Source organism: Tamandua tetradactyla, chromosome 4 (genome assembly GCF_023851605.1).
Source record: "Tamandua tetradactyla isolate mTamTet1 chromosome 4, mTamTet1.pri, whole genome shotgun sequence".
NCBI classification, from domain to species: domain Eukaryota; kingdom Metazoa; phylum Chordata; class Mammalia; order Pilosa; family Myrmecophagidae; genus Tamandua; species Tamandua tetradactyla.
In genome coordinates, this window is record NC_135330.1 from 45,485,124 (window position 1) to 45,500,524 (window position 15,401).

Genomic DNA, 15,401 nt, shown 5'->3' on the forward strand with positions numbered 1-15,401 from the left:
TGATTTGCTGAAGCAACGATGCTACATCTGGAACAGCAACTGCAATTCGAGTCATCATCTGGTTAAGCTTATGATAATCTACTGTCATCCCCCAAGACCCATCTGTTTTCTACATGGGCCAAATAGGAGTTGGCCTGTGTGGTAAATGAATGGGAATGTGGTGGGAATGGGGGTCTGGTGGAATCACCACCTTGCATCCTTCAAGCCCTTAAGAGTGGCATTAATCCCTCCAGGAATTTTGAATTACTTCTGATTAATTTTGTTAGAAAGTGGCAGTTCTAGTAAATTTCACTTGGCCTTTACTACCATATTAGCCCTCACTCCACAAGTCAGGGAACCAATTGGGGATTCTGTCTGTTGCTGAGTATGTCGATTCCCATTGTGCATTCCAGAACTGGAGAAATATATTTGAATGGGTCAGGAAACTCACTGTGAGATTGGCCTGTGCTAAAACTCCATCAATCACCGGATATTCATAAGCTCCTGCTCTAACAGTTGGACCAGAGTGATGCTTTGGGCCTACTGAAATTAGTGCCACTTCTGAACCAGTGTCAAGTAATCCATGAAATATCTGATCATTTCCTTTTCCCAAATTCCTTATTACCCTGGTGAAAGGTCAGATGTCTCCCTAGGGAAGGCTGGGAGGAAGGTTGACAGTGTAAATTTTTGCAGAGTAACAGTGTTCTTTCCCAAGTGTACACAGCCCTCCCCTCATTCAAGAGATTTTAGATCTGTAAACTGCCTCAAGTCTAGGAATTGATTACAGGAACATGACTTTATTTTTGTAATTCAAGTTAGACTTCTGTTCACCTGACCTATAACATTTCTGCTTATACAGCTCAAATAAGAATTTAGTTGATGGCCCATCTATTTTACTTTTAGATACCCCATGTTCTACTAGCCAACTTCATAAATCTCCATGAGTCAGATTACTTTGACTGCTGATTTAAGTCTGATATCCTTTAAGGTAGCCACAGCCACTTTGTCTATGGTATTTAACTATTGCCTTTTGATTTCTGCCAACTCAGCATCCGGTCATCCCCACTGTGTTTAAGGATTCCAGCATAGTGACAGCAGTTCCCACAGTAATATCTGACCCACAGAAAAGGACAGCTACAGAGACTTTCAGGGACTATGGAGCTAGTTTCACGAATCTATTCCTCAAAGTCCTGGCCCAAGGTGTGTCCTCTGGACATTACTGGGGTCTGTGAGCAGGTGACAAATCCATTCTGACATTCTAATCTCTCTAAGCCCTTTGATCCCTTCCTCTACATTATACCAGGGCAGTTCTGGCATTTAATCCTCAGATAATGTTAGTCACCTTTCTTGTGTGTGTGTACTGTATGGTGGGGTCACATTTCATTCTTTTTCCATGTGAGTATCCCCTTACTGCAGCACCATTTTCTGATTTTCTTTCCCTGTTTGTTTGTCTGGGAAGTGCATGGGCAAGGAATTGAACCCAGGTCTTCCACATGGCAGGTGAGAATTTACCATTGAACCATCCTTGCACCCTCTGTCAGTCACAGGGCTAGATCCATGTTTCAGCCAACCACCTAAACAAATTGTTAATGCCCTCTCTATCCCCTCGAGCTACAACATTGAATGTAGGATCTCTGCTTAGTGGGCCCATATCAATAAACTGAGCCTTATCTAACTTTGTACTCCTCCCACAATTCCCACTCATATTCCCCTGATTTCTGTCTATACAAATGAGAAAACTCATGCAGTTCTTTTGTAATATAATGTAACTACTCACAGGTCACAATCTTTACCTCCCTTTTAGAACCTGTTGGGGCTCCAGTCTAGTTATAGAGCCTGAAGAAAAGATTGATTGTGGGGGTGGCTCACGAAAATATTTAGAAGTCTTTCAAGAGAATTATCTTTAGGGTATTCTGTTGTGGTTTTATCTGAGAAAAAATGGATTAATTGCTCCAGAGAGAGGAATAAATGCTGTTTCCCCATAGGAGGTGGTTACTGTTTTAGCAGCCACTGATGTATTAATCTCTTTAGGTGGCAGTTGGATGGAAGACATCTCAAGGCTGCCTGGAGGCCAAGAAGCTGTTTCCTTAAGGCAGGCTGGAGGTAAGGTGGCTATTTCCTCAGGACAAAACAATTACAGGTCTGTCTAGCAAAGATTCAGCAGAATCCAGGGATTTCATGTCCGCATTGCCATCACTGTCAACCCATATTTCCCCATCCCGAGATTCAGGATCCCATTCTTTTCCAGTAAAAGCCCTTACTTTAACAGCAGACACCCTGCAAAGATGAGAATTTAGTTTAAGTTGTAAATCTGCTACTTTCACAATGAGATTCTGAGTATGGTTTTCAGAGATCTCAAGTCTGTGACCATAGGTATTAAGATTTTCTTTCAGGGCACTTGTGGAAATGGTTACATCTTTCATATGTCATTTAAGCTGCAAATTTGAAGCCTTCATCTCATCCCTTTCTCTCATAACTATACCCAGCAAATCTAAGAACAACCAGGCAACATCAATATAACTCTTAATTTGTCAAAAACATTATAACCCAGGACTTTGACTCACATGAGAGTATGATTAAGAGAATCAAACAGTGATGTTTTGTGTATCTGTATTGACAACTTTTGCCATGGACTGCCATTGCCATCTTGATTACTAGGAAAAAAGTCATTAGTGCCTTTGAATCTAATAAGAGCAGAAAAACAATTGAAAAAACACATTTTTAAGATTCTGTTTCTCATAAACCACTCCTAGTACCAGGCTGTAATGGTCAAGGTCTCTAAAGAAACAGAACCAACAGGAGGTATCTCCAAATATGAGATTTATTGAAGTGCCTTATACACTGATGGGATGCAAAAGTCTAAAATCTGTATGGCAGGCCACAAGACTGACAACTCCAATTAATACACTTGATAAGCTCCACAGGAGAGGCTGGTTGGCTGAAGAGGAAGTGGAACCACCAAAAAAAATTTCAACTGATTGGATTCAATCCAACTGATTGGATTGGATTGGATTCTGTCATTGTGGAAAACACACCATTAGTTGAACGTATTCTTGCAGTAATGGTTTGCCCAGTGCTTGCCTGACCAGACAACTGGACATCATATGGCCAAGATGACACCTGAAACTAATCATCGCAGTCCACCCCTTGTCAACTTGGCAGCTATACATCATTTTAAATCATACTTAATCTCCAAGTAGTACTCAATAACAGACACATGTTTTACATAACAATACTTAACTGTCCTATGCATAACCGGAAATGCACTAAATCTCTCCAGAATAATGTGCAAGTCCGTAGGTAACATTCACTTGCCTGACCAGACTATTGGGAACCATCACCTGGCCATGTTGAAACCTAACAGAACCTAAACATCACACTTGCCTTCTTCAAGGTCCTAACATCCCTAACATCCTTCCATGCATAAGCATCTTAGTCTCTCCTTCTCTTTTTGGCACTATCACATTAAAAGACAGTCATTTATTTAGTGTAGTTTTGTGCAACAGAGACTTTAAATACATGGAGCATTATGAAATACAATATAAATGCAAAACTATGTATCTGTGTACATATACTTCAAACTATATTGCAAAGCTACTTTCTCTTAATTTCAGGTTGAAAACACTACCTGTTTTGACAAATAAACTTTTAATTTCTTTGTAAATTTTCATTCTGAAAAAGTCATGCTCTATCTACATTCCCCACCTCCAAAAGATTTTTTGCATTTTACTTTTATTTTTTTTATCCATGGAATTTTGGGATAGACATTATTTTTTCCTTTGCTTTGCATATTAAAATGCTTCATTAGGTTTGAAGATGTTTTATTAAGTTTTATTAAATTCATTAAGCTAGAGAGAGTAAGAAGTGACACTTTATACACAAGAGACACTTCACTGAGGGACAAAAAAGACTATTACCATTACTTTAGCCATGAATTATTTTTTACAGTGAAATGGAAAATAACTTCATACAAGCTGAGTCTGCCAAATAATCTGTCAAAATGTTTCATTCGATCAATTTATATGCGGAATGTTTACACAAGTGAAGAACTTGGTGCTATTTCCAACATGCTTTTTTCCCCTTGAATTACGCCTTTGAGATGTTTAAAAATAATCTCCATTTCTGTAACTTTGAACAGAATAGTCTCAGCAACCACCAAAAATTTAGAGACTTGAAGTATACCCAATTTTCTGATCTTTTGTCATGGCAGAGGTTTTTTTTTTCTGTTGTTCTTTGTCTTAAGTTTGTTTGTTTTCTGCATGGGCAGGCACTGGGAATTGAACCTGGATCTCTGGCGTGGCAGGTGAGAATTCTGCCACTGATCCACCATCACACTGCCCCATAGCAGAGATTTTACAAAAAGGAAAACAAAATTTCCTAGCCTATATGAATGGTCCTCTTTGAATGTATGACTTGGTTCAATACTTCTCATTAAAGTTTGTATAGTTCTCTTGAGCTAAAGCTAATATTATGTAATGGTTTATCTTTCCCCTTGGAGAACACATGCTAGAATTCTTTTTTAGAAATGGAAAGGAAACTTATTGTTCTCTCTCTAACTTTCTAAGAATTACCTTATAAACCTCTATACTAATAAGATAATAGAACTCAAGTTTTATTTGAACACCTTGACAGATAAGATGAAATCTATACAGAGAGGGTCTTGTTCTTTTGAGAAATTCACCAGACAGCATAACCTTGCAGAATCATTGACACTAAGCATTACTAAAAGGACTAGGAAATGTAATTAAATTTGACAATGGTTATATTTAAGCTATAAGCAAGAACCCATGAATAAAGTAGTTTTATAAACTGAAGAATAAAGAATAAAAGTTGGGGACTATCAGGAATAGTGTGCATTCTGATCCGTTACTTGGCATGTCAGTCCTGAGCTGGAGATCAATCAATATTTGACAAATTAATAAATTAATGCAATAAATATGAAGAAATCTCTGACATATTGTTGTGTCTTGGTGTTTGCTGTGCTTGGCTTTTCTTAATGCAGTAAAACATGTAAGCTCATAAGAAATTTATGTTCCAATCACTGAGACAGCAGGGATGAATAAACAGTCTTGCCCACATAAACAAATTACACTTTAATGCCATTTGTGAATGAAGTCTTAAGATATCTTTTTAGTGGATAGCTGATATATAGGTAGTCTGTTTTGGAAAGAACTAAGCTGACAAGTTGCATGTAATTTTTGGAAAGTATTCATTGTCATTTAGTGCAGCTTAAATTCTTCTGTAAATAGAAAACCCAGGATAACCTGGGACCCCACATAAGGGACTGAGAAAGCCTTCTTGACTAAAAGAGGGAAGAGAAAAATGAGGTGGAATAAAATTCCAGAGGCTGAAAGATTTCAAACAGAGTTGAGAGGTTATCCTGGAGGTTAATCTTATGCATTATATAGATATCTTGTTTTAGTTTATGGTATATTGGAGTGGCTGGAGGGGAATACCTGAAACTGCTGAACTATATTCTAGTAGCCTTGATTCTTGAAAATGATTGTATAATTATATAGCTTTTACAATGAGACTGTGTGATTGTGAAAACCTTGTGTTTGATATTCCTTTTATCCAAACTATTGACAGATGAGTAAAATAATAAGGATAATAAATAAATAATAATGGGATGATAAGGGGTAAAAAATCATATAGATTGAAATACTAGTCCTCAATGAGAGGGAGGGGTAAGGGACATGAGATAAATGAGTTTTTCTTTTTTCTTTTTTTTTTTAATGGAGTGATGCAAATGTTCTAAAGGTTTTCATGGGAATGAATACACAACCATGTGATGATATTGTGAGTCATTGTATACGACGTATGGACTGTATGTGTGTGAAGAGTTTTCAATAAAATATTTTAAAAAAACAGAATAATGTTTACAAAAGAGAAAGAGGAAGTATAACAGAGAAAATGGGATTTAACAAATAAGCAAGACATTGAATCACTATATTAATATTTCTTCTATCTGCCAGTGTTTTGGAGAAACTAGAAGAAAAATCTGAATTAGTGGAATGGTAATCCATAGCACATTCTGAAATCAGTTTGTAACTACTTGTTGAAGTTGTTGAAGTGTACTTTGAAAATTTTTGCTTTCTTTTTTCTTTCTTTTTTGTATATATATTTCACCACAAAAAAATCTGCTGGAAATGATATGAAGATACAAAATGAACATAACCTGATATAGCTCCAGTTCTTAAGTAATTTAAAATTTTTGTGTTGAAATGAATTGCACATTGATACTTTTTCTTTAATCCCATTTTCCTCTACTCAATCTGATATTTCTCTAAATTCTTCAAAGAAGTATGATTGACATTTGTATCTAGACTTGCGTGGTTGATTATATTTCTGTTTATCCTAATCCCTTTGAGTGGGGTCAGTCTTACTTGGAATCAGCAAGGGGCAGGGAAATTAATAAAAGTAGAACATCCCAAATTTGCCAAACAATCCAGCAGTCAGGCTTACTACTAAAATTTGCCACACCAATGGCATGAGATCTGCTGTTTCCCTACCTGGGATTATCTCCCATTTCATCAGATAGACCCTTATAGTAACCCAGGAAGCAGGAACTTACTAATAACAGTCATGTCAAGTTTCTTCAGTATGGTATCCAGGAAGTTCTCAGCATGCAGATTCATGTTCATTTTGTGCAAGATCTTCTTCACTTTGTGATCTTATTCTTTGATTGCAATACAGATTCTTTATAAATCCCTCCACAAAAGTTCTTCTAACAAGGTTTACTCTACCCTTAACTATTACTTGGTCATTTACATATGCATTTTTATTATTATTTATGGTTTCTTAACATAAGATATATGCTCTGTATCTCGACAACCAGGACTACTGTCTACATAACTCAGTCTCAGTTGGACACTTTGTGCCACTTGGACGAATTCCAACTCACAGCTCATCTCGTTCCTCTGCATGAAGCAATATGAATACTGTGTACCTTCTTCTCCTTATCCTGCCCCTATCCCCCACTTTCTCCTCTGAATTGAATGATGTTGCACTTCTGCTTTCTGACCAGAAAACTTAGGACATTTTCTGTATCTGTTAAATCGGCTATGATTTGTATTACCTAATGCTCTCCGTGCTTAATTCTGAAATGCTTCTCTCTCCATAAAAGCTAGCCTATCTTTGTGTTTTCCAAATCTTTTTCTTTGAATCAGTGGTATCTACCATACTATTGTGCAACTTATACTTTAATTCTGAAAATGTGCATACATGTTCAGAAAAGGCCAGATTAACTATTTTAATGAACTACTTTATTCCACAAAAGAGACATGGATGGGACACCTGGCTAACTTAGATCCAGAGGACAATTCTGAGCTACACAATGGTTGGTTATCTCATTTGGTCCTGAATAGCCAGCATTTGTAGTGCTTCTAGGAGTTCATCTTAAATATTAATTATTAATAAAATTAAAAGTATGTAGAGATGAAAATTATACTATAGAAATTATAACCTTAAATTCTTAATAAACTTAAGAATGTGTAGAAATGGAAATTATACTATTGAAATTATAAGTATTAAATATGAAAAATATTTCCAGCTTCTACTTTGGACACTACAGTTTGGCCTATTTTATAAAAATGTTTTTTTTATTATGAAATATAATATTATGCATTTATGCAAAGAAAAGAAAGAAAAAGCAATATGTTTCAAAATACACTTTCACAAGTAGTTACAGAACACATTTCAGAGTTTGTTATGAGTTACCATCCCCCTAGTTTGATTTTTTCTTCTAGCTGCTCCAAAACATTGGAGGCTAGATGGAATATTAATATAGTGATTCAGCAGGTGTACTCATTTGTTAAATCTTATTTTCTCTGCTACAACTCCTCCTTCTCCTTTGATCCTTCTCCAAATCTATAGAGATCTTTACACAATGCCCATTCTGACTTTTTCATATTGAGGAGTATACTAAAAGACAGGGGGATGTAATTAATAGTTGATCAAAAAGATCAAAAAAATCCTATAATCCTTTGGGTTATAGGATTTATTAGGCCTAGGAAATCTTAGGAAATTATAGATTCCAGGAAAATAAATTTAGTGCATAAAGCTTTTTATAGAGTCTCATTTTGAGCCATGGGTGTTCTTAAGAGTTAACAGAAGTGATGCTGACTGAGGTTTAGCAAATCATGGCAGTTAGTGCTATCTGGCTTAAGCTTGCATGAGAGTAGCCTACAGAATAAGCCTCCTTGTCTCTTTTAGCCACTGATGACCTTTTTTATTGCACTTCTTTTCCCTCTTCTGGTCAGGAAGGTATTGTGGATCCCATGGTGCCAGATCAGACTCATCCCTGGTAGTCACGCTTCACACGGTCAGGGAGATTGTCACCCCCATTTTGGCCTACTGTTAAGTTCTAATACAATTTGTATCTTACATAAACTATTTCAAAGAAGTTGGATAAAGCTTAGGAGCTACTTCCATAGTTCCTGTTTCTAAAGGCAGATAAATAAAGGAGAATAAATGAAGTTTATTTTGCCATCAGTATCACTTGCATTTCACAATGAATTATATACACAAAACAATAAAACATAAAAACTGTGTTCTAGTCCAGTTATGCATTCATCATATAAATAACCTATTTGGATGGAGTCAAATAGGTTATTTATTAGTGACAATTTAGTAGTTCTACATTAATGATATTAAAGAAAATAAAATTATGGCATACATTGTGTGTTTACAGCACTGTGTCATTATTAACAGATTGTTAATAAAACATTTCTGGACAATATGGCTGAACAGGTGCTGGAAACTCCACTTTCCTCTCCAAATACATAGAAATTCTAGAAAGAATATGGAAATATACTTTTCCAAGCTTGAATGCAAGAAATAAAATTTCCTGGACATTAAAAACAAATAGCTGGACCATAGCCAGAGAGGTTGTCAAAAGCTTCCACTGTCCATCTCGTAGGAGATAAAGACTGTATGTATTCTTTCATGACTGTGGTGAGACTATAATGGAATCTGCAAGGATTAATACTTGTGGTTAACATTAACAAATCATATATTTCTTCTGCTTATTTAACTCATTAAAATATAAAATCAAGACTATTTTATGAAATATAGTACATTTTAGACCCATATCTTTTTAATTAACCTGATCCATCTGGATTATATCTTTTCATATGAGTCTAGGAAGTAGTCAAGCAATTTTAATTATGGACTCTAGATAAAAAATAAAATATATCCTTAGTATAATGCAAGGATTATAATTATAAGATTAAGATAAGTAAATATCCATTTTTGTAAATTAAAAAGAATGCAATAGATCTTTCTCTATAAGATGGTAAGGGTTTTCATCTTATATCGTTCACTGAGAAAAATCAAACCGTGAGCTTTAAGTAATTTAAAACTTAAACCGTGAGCTAATAAATTCTTATTGTTTAAGCCAATCCACCAAGTGGCATTTACTTGATCAAGCAAGGAACTAAAAAACTCTATATCTCAAAAGTCATTAAAATATTCATGCTCCTTGATCTAGCTGTTCTATTTCTAGGAATTTATTATAAGGAAATAATTAGGAATGCTCTGAAAGTTTCTTTGACCATAATATTTATTGCATATCATGGAGTTTGAAAGGATGTATGTACCCTAGAAAAGCCATGTTTTAATCCTAATCCCATTTTGTAAAGGTTGACGTTTCTTCTAATCCGTATTCAGTACTGTATGTTTGAAACTGTAATTAGATCATTTCCCTGGAGAGGTGACTCAATTAAGAGTTCTTGTTAAACTGGATTAGGGGAGATGTGTCTTCACCCATTCAGGTGGGTCTTGATTAGTTTACTGGAATCCTATAAAAGAGGAAATATTTTGGAGAATGAGAGAGAGCAGAGAATGCTGCAGCTCCACGAAGCAGAGAGTCTACCAGTCAATGACCTTTGGAGATGAAGAAGGAAAATGCCTCCAAGGGAGCTTCATGAAACAGGAAGCCAAGAGAGAAAGCTAGCAGATGATGCCATGTTCCCCATGGGCCCTTCCATTTCTGGTATATTGCATTCTGGCAGCTAGCAAACTAGAGCATATGTTATTTATTGTAAATAAAAATGATAACTCAATAGGGCAATAAATTTATTTATAAATAAATAAATATCATAGCATACTATGCAGTCATTTTTATAGGGTATTCTAAAGCCGAGCAACAGAGAATAAATTTATTTTTAAAAAGATTGCTAGTTACAATTTCAAATAGATTGCTCAATTGCTTTTTTTTCCTTCTTCAGATGATGTACATCTAAGTCCAAAAAAATGGGTTTAATTATTAATTTGAATAAAAAGTACAATCAATACACCAAGGTCCCCAAAAGCCAAGAAACACAGGAGAAAAAAGTATAAAATATTCAAATATGCAATCTGGGAGGAAAAATTTTAAAATAGTTACCCCATAAAACAATAATAACTTATTGCCCAATATGATTTATTTTATTAACATGCTCCTCCCACCAGCACCATTATTTATTTCTAGCACTTAATTTCTGGAATACATGTTGTATTTATTGCTACCTACCATCTACTCCAATTTTATATTTAGCGTGTTACTCTCTTAACAAGCTCCCTTAAGTGCTTTTTTTTATTAGCACAATATTGCAAATTAAGTACACGTTCTATAAGCCTCTCAAAGACTTTTATATGTAATTATGATTATTTTAATGTTCAATTACAAAAGAAAAGAATCATAGACAGATTTTAACTTCTAAGAGTAACTTTTTCCTTAGACCCTAGCAGCATTCTATCTCAAATCTCTAATTTGATATACGTTTTCCTTATATATATTTTTTCTTATATATATCAAATTAGAGATATCAAGAAATATTTAATAGAAAACTTGGCGGAATTTATTGGGAGTGACTGGCTTCAGAGTGGCCTTGAGAAGGTCTGCTGCAAACAATGAGTTCCTGGTTATGAGCCTTATCTGGCGGTATAGGATGTGTACACGAAGTATGGAATGTTTGCTTTTTGCTTCCTAGATATCCGGGAGGGAGGATTGCCAGATAACAAGAAAGCAATGAAAATTATACAAATAAAGCGGGCTTGGTCAGCAAAAGAGCTGTGAGAAAGGATATAAAATAAAGCAGCTGAAGCTCTTCGGGGCTGCAGTCATCTTGTCTGTCTTCTGTGTGACTGTGTGACTCATTCCACAGGAAGTGTCCGCGTCTGTGTGCATTCATTTCGCAGGGTTGCTGAAAGATTGCAACACTTCTTCCTCCATCAATTGCTTAAACTAGGTAGAATTGGTTTGAGATGAGATGGGGTCGACCATAAATATTTCTTTGTAGGAAGAAAGAGGTCCGGGTCTGGAGAGAGAGAATCATGTCCAAATGAATGGAAATAAAACAGATCAGAATTCACCCAAACAACACTGAATCTAAAAATTATAGAATTATTAGTTTTAGAATAATCAATTATTTTTCAAGGAAAGACGTAATTATTAGTATATACCACTTGGCTCTGTCATGAAGATTTACCTAATTTTGTATGCAAATGTTATCTTGTGATTAACTGGCAATTGTAACATGAATATATGGGAAGATGAAGGAAGAAGCAGGAGGTATTTTTAAAATATAAATATTTTTCTGCAATTATAGGAAATCAATTGATAAACAATGAAGGCACACTAAAAGTCTTCTGATTATAAATTTGCAAATTAATAACACTTAAAAGAGTTGAAACATGGTTGGGTCTGGAGAAAGATGGAGTAAGAGAATTTGAATTTTCTTAAAAGTCTTTTAATTATTTGATTCCTTAGCTTTGTACCAAATAGAAATGAGCATTTTTTAAAATTTATAATGAAGGAAAATGGGAGATAAAGAGGGAAAGAATATTATTGGGTCCCACATAGATAAAATCTGTAAATTCAATACTGGGATCCTAGAAATTCTGTATAATCAAGCATCATGATAAAAATGTACAACTTATTGATGCAAATTTCCTGAGGAAGAAATTCAGCTTTGATCAACCACTGATGTAGAGATAGAGTTCTCCACACTTGATATCACCTGACCAAATAGAAGTCATTGGTCATTCCTGCATAGGGCACAAAACAAAGAATCATGAAAATCTACTGCTGTGAATCAGAAAATCTGGACACAAATTCCTAGAGAAAAACAGCTTCAATGGCAGGCCTGGTTAATCTAAGAGGTATTTGACATGTTTGTCAGCGTATGATTGAAGCGTAAGCACTCAACTAGTTTATGGTGAATGTGCTATAGGTGTCAAAAATTGATCTGCTCAGCTCTTGGCATGACCCCATGTGCCGTGCTGTGAGAAAGGACCCCAAATCTGTTGTCTTTGGCCATGAGCTTGTTTTGTCTTTTAACTCCACCATAATGGACAGACATTATTATTTCCATGAATTCCATGAAAAATATTAGGAAGCACTGGATTAAAATCTCCACTTAATTCAGGCAAATGAGAAATGAGAGAGTTTGATGAGAGTTAAGAATATTCTCTTTCTTGTTCTTTAGTGAGAGATTCAAAGATGACTCTTTGTGGGCACTGCTATACAGAAATTTGAGGTTAGAAATGACTTTAATCATTTTACTGAAAGCATGAGCATGGGCAAGCACTCTGAAAAGCAATTCACAAAGAAATGGAGCCAAAACCATTAACAGTCCAGAAGTCCAGTCTAGCACTATAATTCCTGATAAGTGAGCCAGAAAATTGACTCATTATTTAAAACAGTTTGTGTTTGTGCTTCTATTACTTGTGCTTAACATTATCTTAATAGATACAGCAGGGAAATCTGATCTGCTGGTATTAAAAACATGAATTTAATTTTTCAATAATATTATTCTTGTTATAATTATTGTCATATATGAGAACAAACACAAATAAATGTGGACACTAAAGTCTTTCCTCAGGACTTCGTCATGACAAAATCACCCAGACAGCAAAGAGTTGTGTTTAACAGCATGAACTCAAAGTGCAAATGCCGGGGTTGCAATCCAGGCTCAGGCATGTGCTGTGGGATCATGTGTCTAGAGCATAATCTCAGGTTTTAAGAAAACAGAACCTGCAAAGTGCTTAAAACATCACCAGACATCTAGTTAACACTCAATAAATATTAACTATTTCTGTCATTATTAAGATTGAGAATATACTCATTTTTAGGATAATCGTAAAAAAGAATGAGTAATTAAAACATATTTTCATAAACTGATTATGCAACTTCATATCTCTTTGCATGATGCCCAGACACATTTGCACAAATACCAATTTGAGAAACACTGGTTTACAGAAAGGTACTGGGGCATTGAGTTACTTACCCCAGGAAAAAAACAAGTTCTTAATATTAATGCCATTCCTGTGGGTGTGAACCCATAGTAAATAGGGAACTTTGAAGATGTTATTTTTAGTGAAGGTGTGGTTAACTGTATCAATATGAGTTTTTATTCTATTGGGTAAAGCAGAAAGCTAGCAGGAACCTGGAAGAGAAAGAAGAGGGCATCACCATGTAAATGGAAAGCCAAGGAACCCAAGGATTCCCAGCTAGTCAGAAAGCTACTTACTTTGGGTGGAAACAAGTCTTCTAATCTCTGAAACTGCTAGCCCTAAATTCCTGTTATGTAGGTCAAAACAAGTTTGTGGAGTTTGTGATAGCAGCCAAGCAAAACTAAAACAGGTACCTTGTCACAGTTGTTGCTGGTAGTAGACTAGTTAGCCAGAGACTGCAGATTTCAATCCCCTATGTTTAGATGGCTCAACCTGTCTATTTCAATGAAACATGAATTGGAGTGATGTCAGTGATTGCTTGGATCAAGAGTTTAAGAAGCGATGTGTGGCCTCTCAAATCTCCATCCCTATACATCAACTTAATCCTGAAGAATTTGAGGCCCTCCAGGGTAATGGAACCTCAAAATTTGTAAAGACCTGGTCCCGGAGCCAGTTTATGGGAACATTGTCCATCGACCAGTAACATCTTCATGGGAGCATTTCATGAGCTGAATGTAAAATCGTCATTAATATTCAAATCATTTTGAAGTCATGTGCCAACACTGTGTTTTTTCTTGCAGTTTTAATCTTTCTTTGATTGAAGCTCGTTATCTGGAAAAATGACTAAGAAACTTTTTAAGTTAAAATTAATCTGTAGACAATTCAACGTCAGTCTCTGAAATATACTGAATTTTGAATCCATGTTTTCTGTGTACTTTCCATCTGAAATTCTGTTAGCTCCCATTAGGGGGTATTTTGAGTAGGACAAACATTTTGTCACTCATGGCTAATCCCATCCCATGTAAAAAGCTATACCCTTCTTATCACCTAATTTGTCAACTGAATTGTTAGTTTAAACTTCTCTATATTAAATTATGATATGAAAAAATACAAAATAACTACCTCTATAACCTCTATACATTATTTTAAAAGGACATAATATTTTGAACTTAGTTTAAAGAAATCAAATCAACTATCTATAAGCTGGAAGTTAGTTCTGTTTATTTATTCCATCATTTCAACCAATACCAATTGCCAATTAATTTACTCTAATTTCATTTTTCTTTTATTCCAATTAGAACTCCCTTTGAAGTTTTCTGGCTATGGAAATAGAGCCCCAGGGTTTATTTAGCTTCTATATAGCCGATAGTGGCTCAATTGTCCAGGCTACAGGCTGTGAGACCTCAGTTTCATTAGTCTGTATAAGGTGATTTATTTATCTTTCTCACCAGCAACTTTAAACATTTAATAGCTTGCTGAAAATCTGCAAATAAGCTAACATCACTCTCCACACTCTGAAACTTTTAAATATTTTTAACTCTATGTGATTAGAAGGTAGCTTCCTCTAGTTTCGTCATGCCACATCTCAAGTTTTATGGGAAGTCCAGGCTCTGAGATGTTAAAAAAAAGAGATAAAGAATAAAACTCTTCTATTTACAGTTAGAGTTTTTAACGTGTTTGTCTGTGTTTTTACATGTAAATTAATTCAAACTTGCCAATAGATGGCCATCTACGTGATGGGATAATTTTTTACTTGGCTTAAATGGTTACCAATACGTGCCAAATGGAAAGGGGTAGATCTATTTTTGGTGGTTCTTTTCTACACCATTCTATTAAATAGGAATTTAGAAACTACTGAACATATGAAACACAGAAAACCTCCTGAGCAAGCGAAATAAAATGTTTCTCATTTCCACATCTTATTTGCGCATGAAATGCAAGCCTAGTTGGGAATTTCACATTTTCATTAGACTTGTGAACAAGAGGCATATATATATATATATAGCTTCTAGAAAAAAAAAAATTCAACCATTTTGGTTCCAAAGGAGTCCTTTTGAAAATATACTGTCAGGAAATTTTTATACACATCAAAAATCTTAGCTGTTCTGATATTATATAAAATTACTGATGTGCATCACATCAAAATTTGGGTAGAAATATGATCTGAGCCCTTCTTTAATTCTTTTGTTCCATTCTAAGTTTTC